The 17,809-nt window shown below is 42.4% G+C and overlaps 1 pseudogene; it reads left to right on the top strand.

Annotated features, from left to right (window-relative positions):
• Positions 1–13,547: 13,547 nt before the first annotated feature.
• LOC112259077 lies at positions 13,548–14,700 on the top strand (annotated as a pseudogene).
• The last annotated feature ends 3,109 nt before the right edge of the window (positions 14,701–17,809 follow it).

The raw sequence follows: 17,809 nt of genomic DNA, 5'->3' as shown, positions 1-17,809 counted from the left end.
GGTAATACTTTTTGCATAAACTCGTAATCTCCGTGGTAAAACTACAATAGACAGCCCCATGGTTCACCAAAGAACGTCGTATGGTCTAATACAAAACGTAATGGAAGAACTACGCCTTCTAGGGGTCTCGGCGCTGGAAGTACTAGTTTCTCTCGGGTTTTTTTTTAAAGCGTTTCGTTTCCTAATGAGGACAATCTTGTTCTCATTTGTTAGCGGATAGTCTACAGTTATACAACAGTCTGTATAGGCACTTAAATATTTTGTCTTTCCCATTCACCCACTGAATCGCACACATACAATTCATGTCTAAATTTTCTCCAGGCTTAAAAATCCTTAATTAATCTGTCAACAAGTTATATATACATATAACTTGTTAAATCCTATTCAATCAGTGATGTGCAGGTTCTATTATTTTTAATCAAGGTACCTTTATTTACACTGTGTACAAAACATAAGGAACACCTGTTCTTTCCATGACAGACTGACCAGGTTAATAAATTATTTTATTTTTTAAATGTCACCTTTATTTAACTAGGCAAGTCATTTAAGATCAAATTCTTATTTACAATGACGGCCTACCCTGGCCAAACCCAGGCGACGCCGGGGCAATTGTGTGGTGCCCTATGGGATTCTCAATCACATCCAGATGTGATACAGCCTGGATTCAAACCAGGGACTGTAGTGATGCCTCTTGCACTGAGATGCAGTGCCTTAGACCACTGCACCACTCGGGAGCCAAATCCACATGAAAGATGCTTTCATGTGGATTCACCTGATCAGTCTGTCTGTAATGGAAAGAGCAGGTGTTCCTTATTTTTTGTACACTCAGTGTAAATAAAGGTACCTTGATTAAAAATAATAGAACCTGCACATCACTTATAACCAGTGGTGGAAAAAGTGCTCAAATGTCATACTTGAGTAAAAGTAAAGATACCTTAATAGAAAATGACTCAAGTAAAAGTCACCCAGTAAAATACTACTTGAGTAAAAGTCTAAAAAATATTTGGTTTTATATATACTTAAGTATCAAAAGTAAAAGTATAAATAATTTCTTATTGCTTATATCAAGCCAACCAGATGGCACAGTTTTCTTTTCCCCCCCATTTATGTATAGCCAAGGGCACACTCCAAAACTCAGACAATATTTACAAATAAAGAATTTGTGAGTCCGCCAGATCAGAGGCAATGGGGATGAGCAGGGTTGTTCTCTTGATAAGTCTATGAATTTAACTATGTCCCTGTGCTGCTAAGAATTCAATATGTAATGAGTACTTTTGGGTGTCAGGGAAAATGTATGGAGTAAAAAGTACATCATTTTCTTTAGGAATGTAGTGAAGTTAAAGTATTCAAAAATATTAATAGTAAAGTACAGATACTCAAACTCAAAGTAGGACTTAAAAATATTTTTACTTAAGTACTTTACACCACTGCTTATAAGTACACACATTTATTTGACTCTTATCAATATAACAACAGACCTCATACCTATAAGGTCAATTTAAATCAAATCTTATTGGTCACGTACACATATTTTGCATATTTTATTGCAGGTGTAGTGAAATGCTTATATTCCTAGCTCCAACAGTGCAGTAATACCTAACAATACAAAACAATACACGGAAATCCCCCAAAATAACAAAACTGCACATCACACAATGAGCATGTTTGGGATGCTCTGGATCGACATGTACGACAGGATGTTCCAGTTCCTGCTAATATCCAGAAACTTCACACACCCATTGAAGAGGAGTGGGAAAACATTCCACAGGCCACAATCAACATCCTGATCAACTCTATGCGAAGGAGATGTGTCACACTGCATAAGGCAAATGGTGGTCACACCAGATATTGGCTGGTTTTCCTATCCACACCCCTACCTTTTTTTAAGGTATCTGTGACCAACATATGCATATCTGTATTCACAGTGATGTGAAATCCATAGATCCTAATGAACAGTGGTGGGAAAAGTACCCAATTGTCATACTTGAGTAAAAGTAAAGATACCTTAATAGAAAATTATTCAAGTAAAAGTGAAAGTCACCCAGTAAAATACTACTTGAGTAAAAGTCTAAAATAATTTGGTTTTAAATATACTTAAGTATCAAAAGTAAATGTAAGTGCTAAACATACTTAAGTATCAAAAGTAAAAGTATAAATCATTTCAAATTCCTTATAATAAGCAAACCAGACTGCACAATATTATTGTTTTCTAAATTTATGGATAGCCAGAGGCACACCAACACTCAGACATACTTTTCAAACAAATCATGTGTTTAGTGAGTCTGCCAAATCAGATGCAGTTGGGCTGACCAGGGATTTTCTCTTTAAGTGCGTGAATTGGACCATTTTCCTGTCCTAAGCATTCAAAATGTAACGAGTACTTTTGGGTGTCAGGGAAAATGTATGGAGTTGAAAGTACATTATTTTCTTTAGGGATGTAGTGGAGTAAAAGTAAAAGATGTCAAAAATACAAAAAGTAAAGTACTGATACCCCAAAAAACGACTTGTGGTACTTTAAAGTTTTTTAACTTAAGTACTTTACACCACTGCTAATGTAACTCAGTATTTTTCTTCAGTGTACATAGGGAGGCAGTCTCTAATGTGCAGGGTTGAGTACTGTGTGGTAACTAGCTAGTAACAGTGATTAAAGTTCAGGGCAGGGTACTGGGCGGAGGCCAGCTGGTGGAGAAAATGTATTAGCAGTCTGATAGACTGGAGATAGAAGCAGATGGTAAAGGGGTGAACAGGTTGTGGCTCGGGTGTCTGAGGTCCTTGATCATCTTCTTGACCTTACTGTGACACCGGGTACTCTAGATGTCCTGGAGGGCAGGCAGTGTGCCCCCGGTGATGCGTTGGGCTTACCCAACCACCCTCTGGAGAGCCCTGCGGTTGTGGACAGTGCAGTAGCTGTACCAGGCAGTGATACAGCCCGACAGGATGCTCTCAATGGTGCATCTGCAGACGTTTGTGAGGATATTAGGGGCCAAGCCAAATTTATTCAGCCTCCTGATGTTGAAGAGGTGCTGTTGAACCTTTTTCACCACAATGTCTGTGTGGATTTCAGCTTGTCATGCCGAAGAACTTTAAGCTTTTCACCTTCTCCACTGCAGCCCCCAACGATGTGGATGGGGGGGTGCTCCCTCTGCTGTCTCTTGAAGTCCACGATCAGCTCCTTTGCTGTTTTGATGTTGAGGGAGAGGTTATATTTCCGGCACCACTGCACAGGGCATTCACCTCCTTCCTGTAGTCTGTCTCTTCGTAGTTGGTAATCATTCCTACCAATATTGTGTTGTCTACAAACTTGATGATTGAGTTGGTGGGTGAACAGAGAGTACAGGAGGGGGCTGAGCACACACCTGTGTTTGTGGGCCCCCCGTGTTAAGCATCAGTGTAGCGGAGGTGTTGTTGCCTACCTTCACTACCTGGGGTCAGCCCGTCAGGAAGTCCAGGACCCAGTTGCACAGGGTGGGGTTCAGACCCAGGGCCCTGTGCTTAGTGATTAGCTTGGAGGGCGCTATGGTGTTGAAAGCTGAGCTGTAGTCGATCATCAGCATTCTTACATAGGTATTCCTCTTGTCCAGATGGGGTAAGGCAGTGTGCAGTGCAATAGGGATTGCGTCATCCGTGGATTTGTTGAGGCGGTATGCAAATTGTAGTGGGTTTAGGGTGTCCGGTAAGGTGGAGGTGATATGATCCTTAACTAGCCTCTCAAAGTACTTCAAGTTGACAGAATCGAGTGCTATGGGGTGATAGTCGATAGTCACATGCTCTGAGGACGCAGCTACGGATGCCGTCTGGGCCGGCAACCTTGTGAGGGTCAACATGATTAAATGTCTTATTCACACTGGCCACTGAGAACAAAAGCTCACAGTCCTTGTGAGCGGCACAGTGTTTTCCTCGAAGCAGGGCAAAGAAGGTGTTTAGCTTGTCTGGGAGCAAGGCTATAAAAGGGCAAACAAGGCTATAAAGGGGAAACAAGGCTATAAAGGGGAAACAAGGCTATAAAGGGGAAACAAGGCTATAAAGGGGAAACAAGGCTATAAAGGGGAAACAAGGCTATAAAGGGGAAACAAGGCTATAAAGGGTTTCCCCTTTATTTATTTATTTATTTTTATTTCACCTTTATTTAACCAGGTAGGCAAGTTGAGAACAAGTTCTCAATTACAATTGCGACCTGGCCAAGATAAAGCAAAGCAGTTCGACACATACAACGACACAGAGTTACACATGGAGTAAAACAAACATACAGTCAATAATACAGTATAAACAAGTCTATATACGATGTGAGCAAATGAGGTGAGATAAGGGAGGTAAAGGCAAAAAAAGGCCATGGTGGCAAAGTAAATACAATATAGCAAGTAAAACACTGGAATGGTAGATTTGCAATGGAAGAATTGTGCAAAGTAGAAATAAAAATAATGGGGTGCAAAAGAGCAAAATAAATTAATTAATTAAATACAGTAGGGAAAGAGGTAGTTGTTTGGGCTAAATTATAGGTGGGCTATGTACAGGTACAGTAATCTGTGAGCTGCTCTGACAGTTGGTGCTTAAAGCTAGTGAGGGAGATAAGTGTTTCCAGTTTCAGAGATTTTTGTAGTTCGTTCCAGTCATTGGCAGCAGAGAACTGGAAGGAGAGGCGGCCAAAGAAAGAATCGGTTTTGGGGGTGACTAGAGAGATATACCTGCTGGAGCGTGTGCTACAGGTGGGAGATGCTATGGTGACCAGCGAGATGAGATAAGGGGGGACTTTACCTAGCAGGGTCTTGTAGATGACATGGAGCCAGTGGGTTTGGCGACAAGTATGAAGCGAGGGCCAGCCAACGAGAGCGTACAGGTCGCAATGGTGGGTAGTAAATGGGGCTTTGGTGACAAAACGGATTGCACTGTGATAGACTGCATCCAATTTGTTGAGTAGGGTATTGGAGGCTATTTTGTAAATGACATCGCCAAAGTCAAGGATTGGAAGGATGGTCAGTTTTACAAGGGTATGTTTGGCAGCATGACTGAAGGATGCTTTGTTGCGAAATAGGAAGCCAATTCTAGATTTAACTTTGGATTGGAGATGTTTGATATGGGTCTGGAAGGAGAGTTTACAGTCTAACCAGACACCTAAGTATTTGTAGTGGTCCACGTATTCTAAGTCAGAGCCGTCCAGAGTAGTGATGTTGGACAGGCGGGCAGGTGCAGGTAGCGATTGGTTGAAGAGCATGCATTTAGTTTTACTTGTATTTAAAAGCAATTGGAGGCCACGGAAGGAGAGTTGTATGGCATTGAAGCTTGCCTGGAGGGTTGTTAACACAGTGTCCAAAGAAGGGCCAGAAGTATACAGAATGGTGTTGTCTGCGTAGAGGTGGATCAGAGACTCACCAGCAGCAAGAGCGACCTCATTGATGTATACAGAGAAGAGAGTCGGTCCAAGAAGTGAACCCTGTGGCACCCCCATAGAGACTGCCAGAGGTCCGGACAGCAGACCCTCCGACTTGACACACTGAACTCTATCAGAGAAGTAGTTGGTGAACCAGGCGAGGCAATCATTTGAGAAACCAAGGCTGTCGAGTCTGCCGATGAGGATGTGGTGATTGACAGAGTCGAAAGCCTTGGCCAGATCAATGAATACGGCTGCACAGTAATGTTTCTTATCGACGGGGGTTAAGATATCGTTTAGGACCTTGAGCGTGGCTGAGGTGCACCCATGACCAGCTCTGAAACCAGATTGCATAGCAGAGAAGGTATGGTGAGATTCGAAATGGTCGGTAATCTGTTTGTTGACTTGGCTTTCGAAGACCATGGTAGGATAGATATAGGTCTGTAGCAGTTTGGGTCAAGAGTGTCCCCCCCTTTGAAGAGGGGGATGACCGCAGCTGTTTTTCACTCTTTGGGAATCTCAGACGACATGAAAGAGAGGTTGAACAGGCTAGCAATAGGGGTGGCAACAATTTCGGCAGATCATTTTAGAAAGAAAGGGTCCAGATTGTCTAGCCCGGCTGATTTGTAGGGGTCCAGATTTTGCAGCTCTTTCAGAACATCAGCTGAACGGATTTGGGAGAAGGAGAAATGGGGAAGGCTTGGGTGAGTTGCTGTGGGGGGTGCAGTGCTGTTGACCGGGGTATGAGTAGCCAGGTGGAGAGCATGGCCAGCCGTAGAAAAATGCTTATTGAAATTCTCAATTATGGTGGATTTATCAGTGGTGACAGTGCTTCCTATCTTCAGTGCAGTGGGCAGCTGGGAGGAGGTGTTCTTATTCTCCATGGAATTTACAGGGTCCCAGAACTTTTGAGTTAGTGTTGCAGGAAGCAAATTTGCTAGCCTTGGCTTTTCTAACTGCCTGTGTATAATGGTTTCTAGCTTCCCTGAACAGCTGCATATCACGGGGGCTGTTCGATGCTAATGCAGAATGCCATAGGATGTTTTTGTGTTGGTTAAGGGCAGTCAGGTCTGGGGAGAACCAAGGGCTATATCTGTTCCTGGTTCTAAATTTCTTGAATGGGGCATGTTTATTTAAGATGGTTAGGAAGGCATTTAAAAAAATATCCAGGCATCCTCTACTGACGGGATGAGATCAATATCCTTCCAGGATACCCCGGCCAGGTCGATTAGAAAGGCCTGCTCGCTGAAGTGTTTCAGGGAGCGTTTGACAGTGATGAGTGGAGGTCGTTTGACCGCTGACCCATTACGGATGCAGGCAATGAGGCAGTGATCGCTGAGATCTTGGTTGAAGACAGCAGAGGTGTATTTAGAGGGCAAGTTGGTTAGGATGATGTCTATGAGGGTGCCCGTGTTTAAGGCTTTGGGGAGGTACCTGGTAGGTTCATTGATAATTTGTGTGAGATTGAGGGCATCAAGTTTAGATTGTAGGATGGCTGGGGTGTTAAGCATGTTCCAGTTTAGGTCGCCTAGCAGCACGAGCTCTTGAAGATAGATGGGGGGGCAATCAGTTCACATATGGTGTCCAGAGCACAGCTGGGGGCAGAGGGTGGTCTATAGCAGGTGGCAACGGTGAGAGACTTGTTTTTAGAGAGGTGGATTTTTAAAAGTAGAAGTTCAAATTGTTTGGGTACAGACCTGGATAGTAGGACAGAACTCTGCAGGCTATCTTTGCAATCGATTGCAACACCGCCCCCTTTGGCAGTTCTATCTTGTCTGAAAATGTTGTAGTTTGGGATTAAAATGTCAGAATTTTTGGTGGTCTTCCTAAGCCAGGATTCAGATACAGCTAGAACATCTGGGTTGGCAGAGTGTGCTAAAGCAGTGAATAGAACAAACTTAGGGAGGAGGCTTCTAATGTTAACATGCATGAAACCAAGGCTATTATGGTTACAGAAGTCGTCAAAAGAGAGCGCCTGGGGAATAGGAGTGGAGCTAGGCACTGCAGGGCCTGGATTTACCTCTACATCGCCAGAGGAACAGAGGAGGAATAGAATAAGGGTACGCCTAAAAGCAATAAGAATTGGTCGTCTAGAACGTCTGGAACAGAGAGTAAAAGGAGGTTTCTGGGGGCGATAAAATAGCATCAAGGTATAATGTACAGACAAAGGTATGGTAGGATGTGAATACAGTGGAGGTAAACCTAGGTATTGAGTGATGAAGAGAGAGATATTGACTCTAGAAACATCATTGAACCCAGGAGATGTCATTGCATGTGTGGGTGGTGGAACTAATAGGTTGGATAAGGTATAGTGAGCAGGACTAGAGGCTCTACAGTGAAATAAGCCAATAAACACTAACCAGAACAGCAATGGACAAGGCATATTGTCATTAAGGAGAGGCATGCTTAGTCGAGTGATCAAAAGGATCCAGTGAGTAGAGGTTGGTTGGGGGTCACGGCGATTTAGACAGCTATCCAGGCCATCGGTAGGAAGCTAGCATAGGATGGAGGTCTGTTATTAGCCACCTCTTGCGTTCCGTCAGTAGAATAATGGGGTTCCGTGTGGTAGAGGGGATTATTCCAAATCACACAACAACAACAAAAAACAATAGATATAGTTTATAATCTATGATAGTCTGGAGTCCCTGCCACATACAGTTAATTCGGAAAGTATTCAGACCCCTTGACTTCTTCCACATTTTGTTTCATGACAGCCTTGTTCTAAAATGGATTAAATAAAAAAAATCTTCAGCAATCAACACACGATACCCCATAATGACAAAGTGAAAACAGGTTTTTAGAATTGTTTACAAATGTATTTAACATTTAAAACCGAAATACCTTATTTACATAAGTATTCAGAACCTTCGCTATGAGACTAGAAATTGAGCTCAGGTGCATCCTGTTTCCATTGATCATACTTGAGATGTTTCTACAACTTGATTGTAGTCTACCTGTGGAAAATTCAATTTGTTGGACATGATTTGGAAAGGCACACACCTGTCTATATAAGGTCTCACAGTTGACAGTGCATGTCAGAGCAAAAACCAAGCCATGAGGTCGAAGGAATTGTCCCTAGAGCTCCGAGATATGATTGTATCGAGGCACAGATCTGGGGAAGGGTACCAAAAAACTTCTGCAACATTGAAGGTCCCCCAAGAACACAGTGGCTTCCATCATTCTTAAATGGAAGAAGTTTGGAACCACCAAGACTCTGGCCACCTGGCCAAACTGAGCAATTGGGGGAGAAGGCCTTGGTCAGGGATGTGACCAAGAATACTATTGTCTCTGGTCTGATGAAACCAAGATTGAACTCTTGACTTGAATGCCAAGCGTCACGTCTGAAGGAAACCTGGCACCATCCCTACGGTGAAGCATCCTTTGGCCGCTTTTCCTTCCAGTTCTCTGCTGCCAATGACTGGAACGAATTGCAAAAATAACTGAAGCTGGAGACTTTTATCTCCCTCACTAACTTTAAGCATCAGCTGTCAGAACAGCTTACCGATCACTTTTTTTTTGTCACACTGCTTTGCTTTATCTTGGCCATGTCGCAGTTGTAAATGAGAACTTGTTCTCAACTGGCCTACCTGGTTAAATAAAGGTGAAATTTAAAAAAAATACTAAATGGTGGTGGCAGAATCAAGCTGTGGGGATGTTTTTCCGCTGCAGGGACTGGGAGACTAGTCAGGATTGAGGCAAAGATGAACACAGCAAACTACAGAGATCCTTGATGAAAACCTGTTCCAAAGCTCTCGGGACCTCAGACTGGGATGAAGGTTCACCTTCCAACAGGACATCGACACTAAATACACAGCCAAGACAACGCAGAAGTGGCTTCGGGACAAGTCTCTGATTGTCCTTGAGTGGCCCAGCCAGAGCCCGGACTTGAACCCGATCAAACATCTCTGGAGAGACTTTAAAATAGCTGTGCAGCGACGCTCCCCATCCAACCTGACAGAGTTTGAGAGGATCTGTAGAGAAGAATGTGAGAACCTCCCAAAATAAAGGTGTGCCAACCTTGTAGCGTCATACCCAAGAAGCCTCGAGGCTGTAATCGCTGCCAAAGGTTCCTCAACAAAGTACTGAGTAAAGGTTCTGAATACTTATGTAAATGTAATATTTTAGTTATTTTTTAAATTTAGCAAACATTTCCAAAAGACAGTTTTTGCTTTGTCATTATGGGGTATTGTGTGTAGAGTTGAGGGAAAAAAACAATTTAATCAATTTTAGAATAAGGCTGTAACGTAACAAAGTGTGTAAAAAGTGAAGGGGTCTGAATACTTTCCGAATGCACTGTACGTATGAGCCGTTGAATTGCAACTCCACTTTGTCTTTGGACTGACATTTTGCCTGTTTGATTGTCTTACAGAAGGCATATCTGGTCTGTTTGTACTCATCCATGTTCCCAGTCACCTTGCCTTGGTTAAATGCTGTGGTTCGCGCTTTCATTTAACATAACAAACCTCTGATTTTCAGATGTAAGAATGATTTTTAAACCTTTTCACATTAGTTACATTGAAATGTATTGGTTGTAGTGCCTTTCGGCTTTCTAAATCCACCCTGAATCCACCCTTCCAGTGAGATCAAGATAATCCTGATTTTCGGCATTAAAGCTATGCTAATCACTACCTTTGAGTTTTGAATAACGCAAAAATGACGTTTAATCCTGATTAAAGGTCAGATTGAATTGCGAAATCCCTATCTGGAAGATCAGAATCAAATTTTTTAGTTTTGAAAAAAAACCAATTCACATTTTTAATCCTATCTGCCAAAATCCATCAAAGTGACTTTTGAAAAACTGGGCCCTTGTGACCAAGGTGAGAGGAGAGAGCATGCAGTTCTTAACATCCGAATGGAATGCACCTCTCTTCAAGTTGTACAGTAATTATATATGCACAGTAGCTGTATGTCGTTTATATTTTATATGTGCAATAAATGGAAATATCACCTGACAAAAGATCTATATGTCTGGAAAGCCAAATCTATGTGGAAGGATCATTAACTGTTCTCAACCTGTGCCAATGGCGAGAATCGTCATTGGCCTACACACTCAAATGGAGAATCTTTGTAATGAATCTAAATAAGTCATTTGAGGATTAGAAGTGTGAAGGATACTGTTGTAATAGGAGTTGGGTTGGAGTGTTTGTAAGGTGTTTTTCAATGGATGGAAGTTTAGATGGCAATTGATAGGACAACATCTGGTGATTTCACTTTCCTAAATCATGTATATTATAGAAAATAGTTATATGCTTCAATACAAAATATCTAAATGAAATAGAGAAACACATATTGCCATTGTCTTTTGTAAGGGATTGTACACCTATTGTTTTGACCTTGTGTCCTGAGTGTTCCTAACTGCTAACTAATGATCTACACTAAATTAGGCCTGACCAAGCCACAATACTAACAAGATGGAAAATGAGAACATTTGCAGATTAGCCTGTTTGTTTTTACTTAGTGGATGACTGATAAATCAACTGGTATAAGGTTTCAGGGCATTGGGATAAATGAATCTGTAAAAACAAGGACTGACTCAGCAAGTGGATCTGTGGATAACTATACATCCAATAGTAGACCTAGTAGTACTGCCACCTGGAGTTGTCATTGTAAATTTAGCTGGTTATGTTGAAATAAAGACATGGTTATGAAGATGCTTTAGAATTATATTATCCCAAAGGTTGACCATTACTTTATTTTATTGCAATTATCCAGCAAATTGTAAATAGATAGGTATGGGTGTCTCACATGATTGATTTTTATCCCATTTCCTCAGCTCTACCTTTTAAAAGCAAGCAGATATCAATTCACAAATCAGTATTGTTGCAATTTTTTTCCAGCAAGTTCTTTGAACTCTATGCTTGACTGTGAACAGCTGTTCAGAAAAGGTACCCCCCATTGTACATTTAAGTCTTTGTCCCACTGTATGTTGAAAGCCTTTGTTCACATACAGTACAATGAGTGTTTCAGAGTTTGGGAATATGTCTGGTCAGCCCATTCTCTCCTCATCCAGCTCAATAGACTCCATAACGTCCAGCAACCATCTCCCACATCAAATATAGTTATGCAGATTGCTTGCTTTGGCATTTTTCCAGATTTGGATAGGAAAGAAAGACATTTTCCTAAGGTAAGTTCCTCCAGAAATCATTTACTAGGATCTGTATGTGCCATGTGGACATTTTCAGCTGTTTTTGCATTTTGGCAATGGCAGTCTGCAGTCAGTGTTTTCCTTTTCACCATGGACTGTTGTTGAATAGGTTGAGTGGAGGGGTAGGGTACATTTACAAAGTGTACATTTATTCAATTAGTGAGGTATTATTATTAGTTATGTAGTTTGTGTCTGTTGCTATTATGGAGAGTGTAACCTATTTTTCATTTTCTCTTTCTACTTCATAATCATTTAAATTAAGCATTTTTTTCCATAGTATTTAGAATAACCAAGATCACTAAATTAAACAACACATACAGTTGAAGTCAGAAGTTTGCATACACGAATTTTGGAGTCATTAAAACTCATTTTTCAACCACTCCACAAATATCTTGTTAACAAACTGTAGTTTTGGCAAGTCGGTTAGGACATCTACTTTGTGCATGACACATGTAATTGTTCCAAAAATGGTTTAATGACAGATTATTTCACTTATAAATCACTGTATCACAATTCCAGTGGGTCAGAAGTTTACATACGCTAAGTTCACAGTGCCTTTAAACAGCTTGGAAAATTCCAGAAAATGATGTCATGGCTTTAGAAGCTTCTGATAGGCTAATTGACATCATTTGAGTCAATTGGAAGTGTACCTGTGGATGTATTTCAAGGCCTACCTTCAAACTCAGTGCCTCTTTGCTTGACATCATGAGAAAATCAAAAGAAATCAGCCAAGACCTCAGAAAAAAAGATTGTAGACCTCCACCAGTCTGGATCATTCTTGGGAGCAATTTCCAAACAATTTCCAAACGTTATGTTTGGAGGAAAAAGGGGGATGCTTGCAAGCCGAAGAACACCATCCCAACCGTGAAGCACGGGGGTGGCAGCATCATGTTATGGAGGTGCTTTGCTGCAGGAGGGACTGGTGCACTTCTCAAAATAGATGGCATCATGAGAAAGGAAAATTATGTGGATATATTGAAGCTACATCTCAAGACGTCAGTCAGGAAGTTAAAGCTTGGTCGCAAATGGGTCTTCCAAATGGACAATGACCCCAAGCGTACTTCCAAAGTTGTGGCAAAATGGCTTAAGGACAACAAAGTCAAGGTATTGGAGTGGCCATCACAAAGACCTGACCTCAATCCTCTAGAACATTCATGGGCAGAACTGAAAAAAGCATGTGTGATTAAGGAGGCCTACAAACCTGATTCAGTTACACCAGCTCTGTCAGGAGGAATGAGCCAAAATTCACCCAATTTATTGTGGGTTTGACCCAAGTTAAACAATTTAAATGCAACGCTACCAAATACTAATTGAGTGTATGTAAACCTCTGACCCAATGGGAATGTGAGGAAAGAAATAAAAGCCGAAATAAATCATTCTCTCTACTATTATTCTGACATTTCACATTCTTAAAGTAAAGTGGTGATGCTAACTGACCTAAAACAAGGAATTTTTACTAGGATTAAATGTCAGGAATTGTGAAACTGAGTTTAAATGTATTTGGCTAAGGTTTATGTAAACTTACGACTTCAACTGTATATAAAACCAAAAACATCGACATAACACATAGAGAAGGGCTCAAACATAGTTTGTAAACAGTTCGTCTTTTTATTTGTAAATAAATTCTGTGTTCACATAAAGACACTAATCTGTATCAAAGGGAAAGTACAAAACGCCGACATGAAAAGACAATTCAGCTAAGTATTTTGAGGCTCCTCATGGATGTTGATGTGTTTGATGGCTTCATGGTTCTGTTGACTGAGCATGAGCCCATCCTGCAATAGACACTACATTTTCAGTAGTGAGACTAACATGTATTGATGGCTCACTTATTAAAAGATCTTGATAAAGTACAAGGAAATAAGACAGTGTTGCAGATGAGCAGGCTCCATCGATGTCTCACTCCTTCAAAAGATTCATGATGTAGCATGAATATTGAGTTGTCTGTGGGGCATAATTCTGTTGTAGTGTGGTGGGTTCAACACAGCATAGGCCTGCTGCTGTTTATTCTTCATCTGTGTTTCCCCAGGTTAAGAAATGGGAGACTGGTCCATTCTTGGCCGCTTCCTAACGGAGGTGCAGAACCACTCCACGGTGATCGGCAAGATCTGGCTGACCATGCTGCTTATATTCCGCATCCTACTGGTGACCCTGGTAGGGGACGCGGTGTACAGCGATGAGCAGTCTAAGTTCACCTGCAACACCCTGCAGCCTGGTTGCAACAACGTCTGCTATGACACCTTCGCCCCTGTCTCACACCTGCGCTTCTGGGTCTTCCAGATCGTACTCGTCGCCACACCGTCCATCTTCTACATTGTCTACGTGTTGCACAAGATCGCCAAGGATGAGAAGTTAGAGATTGAGAAGATCCAGGTGGTCGCCAAGCACCCTCCTGCATGTGAAAGGCTCAAACATGTAGGGTTGGAGGGTGGGGAAGCCGTGGGGGCCAGCAGCCCCTCCTTCAACCCCCACTATGAGGAGGAGTGGGGCGCCCGGGAAGGGGAGTGTGTGGAGCAAAGCCTGCTGGAGGAGGACTTGAGGGAGGTGGGTGAGGACCCCACCGAGCTGTCCAGCCAGGTACTACTGACCTACATCATCCACGTGGTGCTGCACTCCATCATGGAGATAGCCTTCCTGGTGGGCCAGTACTACTTGTTTGGCTTTGAAGTGCCTCACCTGTTCTGCTGTGAGACCTACCCCTGTCCCAACCGGACTGACTGCTTCGTGTCTCGTGCCACGGAGAAGACCATCTTCCTCAACTTCATGTTCAGCATCAGCCTGGGATGCTTCATCCTGAACATTGTGGAGCTGCACTACCTGGGCTGGGTCTATATTTTCCATGTGTTGTGCTCGGCCTGCTCCACATGTGGCGAGCCAGAGAGGGGCCCTGTGGAACGCGTGGTCCTGTATCACAACCACAACCCTCTGCTGCTGCAGCTCAAACACTCCCTATGAGGCAGGGTGGTCCTGCAGACCCCCCCTCCCATGTCCCAGGAGAAGAGCAGTGGCATCTTGTCAACCCACACCCCTGCCATCTCCTTTGAGACGGACTCCACAATAGAGTGCACCTCCAAGAGGAGCCCAGATGAGAAAGAACGCACTAAGGCCAAACTGGTCAACATGTCCAAAACAGGCAGAGGCAAGAAGTCCTGGCTGTGAACTATCAATCTGTCCTTTCCTTTAAATATTCTTCCTTTGCTTCCTCCTCTGATTGCATTTGTTCATCTGACAATTGATTTCATTTGTTTACAGTAAGACAGAGTACAAAAGCAACAGTCATTTGAGTCTTTTGCAGTTAATCTTAAGAAATTCCCATAGCACACAAAAGAGGAGAACCTATAGTATGCAAAAGCATACAGCCTACATGCCCACATTTCTGTGTACAGGGCCGGACCCAAGCCTTTTGGGGGCACTTAGCGAGATTTAATTAAAATGTTTTGCCCGAGAAGTGGGGTGGCCCACTAACCAAATCCTGCTTAGGGTCTCCAAAAGGCTAGGGCTGGCCCTGTACAAACAGAAATGTGAGCACATACAGTCTGTGTGCTTTTGCATACTATGGGTTCTCCTCCTTTGCGTGCTATGGGAAAAATGTATGTTTAAAAGTTAATTTCCTGCAATTCTACACATTTTACCTTAAGGAGTAGGGAAATGTTCCAGTTTTAAAGCAAGCTTTCTGCAATTCTACACATTTTACTTTAAGGAGTAGGGAAATGTTCCAGTTTTAAAGCAAGCTTTCTGCAATTCTACACATTTTACTTTAAGGAGTAGGGAAATGTTACAGTTTTAAAGCAAGCTTTCTGCAATTCTACACATTTTACTTTAGGGAGTAGGGAAATGTTACAGTTTTAAAGCAAGCTTTCTGCAATTCTACACATTTTGTCAATACTTGACATGTTAATGATATCTGAATGAGAGGGCCCCCTGGATCAATGAGGTTCCCCCTGGAGGTCACAGTCCCTGGGCACTTGCTCTGCATGCCCGGTCAGTATTTGGCCATGATTATTACATCTTTAGATAACTGGCTAGAATAACTTACTAATCAAAAAATTGTTAGCTGACATGGCTAATTGAGTGACTTTCAGTGACTGATAGAACAAGAGAAAATCTTCTGATGCACTGCCAAATTTCTAAATTGCACCTTGTGTATTCTACTACTCTAACTAAAAGAAAATGCGCTGCTTATGCCTGGAGTGTACATGGGTACAAATGCAACCACCTTGGTAACTATTCATATAACATCTATAATATAACCAATGATATGGTTTCAAAAGGAAATAACACTTGCCACTATTACAACATATTCAGTGCATTCGGAAAGTATTCAGACCCCTCGACTTTTCTCACATTTTGTTACGTTACAGCCTTATCCTAAAATGATCCTTAACCTATTTTTTTCATCAATCTACACACAATACCCAATAATGACAAAGCAAAAACAGGTTAAGAAATTCCTGCAAATGTAAAAAAAAACTCAAACTGAAATATCACATTTACATAAGTGTTCAGACCATTTACTCAATACTTTGTTGTAGCAGCTTTGGCAGCGATGACAGCCTCAAGTCTTCTTGGGTATGACGCTACAAGCTTGGTAAACCTGTATTTGGGAGTTTCTCACATTCTTCTCTGCAGATCCTCTCAAGCTCTGTCAGGTTGGATGGGGAGTATCGCTGCACAGCTATTTTCAGGTCTCTCCAGAGATGTTTGATTGGGTTGAGTGGCTGGGCCACTCAAGCACATTCAGAGACTTGTCCCGAAGCCACTTCTGCATTGTCTTGACTGTGTGCTTAGGGGCATTGTCCTATTGGAAGGTGAACCTTCACCCCAGTCCAAGGTCCTGAGTGCTCTGTAGCAGGTTTTCATCAAGGCTCTTTCCCTCGATCCTGACTAGTCTCCCAGTCCCTGCCTCTGAAAAACATGCCCACAGCATCGGAGGGTCTGCTGTCCGGACCTCTTGCAGTCTCTATGGGGGTGCCACAGGGTTCAATTCTTGGACCGACTCTCTTCTCTGTATACATCAATGAGGTCGCTCTTGCTGCTGGTGAGTCTCTGATCCACCTCTACGCAGACGACACCATTCTGTATACTTCCGGCCCTTCTTTGGACACTGTGTTAACAACCCTCCAGGCAAGCTTCAATGCCATACAACTCTCCTTCCGTGGCCTCCAATTGCTCTTAAATACAAGTAAAACTAAATGCATGCTCTTCAACCGATCGCTACCTGCACCTACCCGCCTGTCCAACATCACTACTCTGGACGGCTCTGACTTAGAATACGTGGACAACTACAAATACTTAGGTGTCTGGTTAGACTGTAAACTCTCCTTCCAGACCCATATGAAACATCTCCAATCCAAAGTTAAATCTAGAATTGGCTTCCTATTTCGCAACAAAGCATCCTTCACTCATGCTGCCAAACATACCCTTGTAAAACTGACCATCCTACCAATCCTCGACTTTGGCGATGTCATTTACAAAATAGCCTCCAATACCCTACTCAACAAATTGGATGCAGTCTATCACAGTGCAATCCGTTTTGTCACCAAAGCCCCATATACTACCCACCATTGCGACCTGTACGCTCTCGTTGGCTGGCCCTCGCTTCATACTCGTCGCCAAACCCACTGGCTCCATGTCATCTACAAGACCCTGCTAGGTAAAGTCCCCCTTATCTCAGCTCGCTGGTCACCATAGCATCTCCCACCTGTAGCACACGCTCCAGCAGGTATATCTCTCTAGTCACCCCCAAAACCAATTCTTTCTTTGGCCGCCTCTCCTTCCAGTTCTCTGCTGCCAATGACTGGAACGAACTACAAAAATCTCTGAAACTGGAAACACTTATCTCCCTCACTAGCTTTAAGCACCAACTGTCAGAGCAGCTTACAGATTACTGCACCTGTACATAGCCCACCTATAATTTAGCCCAAACAACTACCTCTTTCCCAACTGTATTTAATTTTAATTAATTTATTTATTTTGCTCCTTTGCACCCCATTATTTTTATTTCTACTTTGCACATTCTTCCATTGCAAAACTACCATTCCAGTGTTTTACTTGCTATATTGTATTTACTTTGCCACCATGTCCTTTTTTGCCTTTACCTCCCTTCTCACCTCATTTGCTCACATTGTATATAGACTTGTTTATACCGTATTATTGACTGTATGTTTGTTTTACTCCATGTGTAACTCTGTGTCGTTGTATCTGTCGAACTGCTTTGCTTTATCTTGGCCAGGTCGCAATTGTAAATGAGAACTTGTTCTCAACTTGCCTACCTGGTTAAATAAAGGTAAAATAAAAAA

This window comes from Oncorhynchus tshawytscha, linkage group LG09 (genome assembly GCF_018296145.1).
Source record: "Oncorhynchus tshawytscha isolate Ot180627B linkage group LG09, Otsh_v2.0, whole genome shotgun sequence".
NCBI classification, from domain to species: domain Eukaryota; kingdom Metazoa; phylum Chordata; class Actinopteri; order Salmoniformes; family Salmonidae; genus Oncorhynchus; species Oncorhynchus tshawytscha.
The sequence above is the reverse complement of the archived record's forward strand: the minus strand, read 5'-3'. Positions and strand labels throughout refer to the sequence as shown.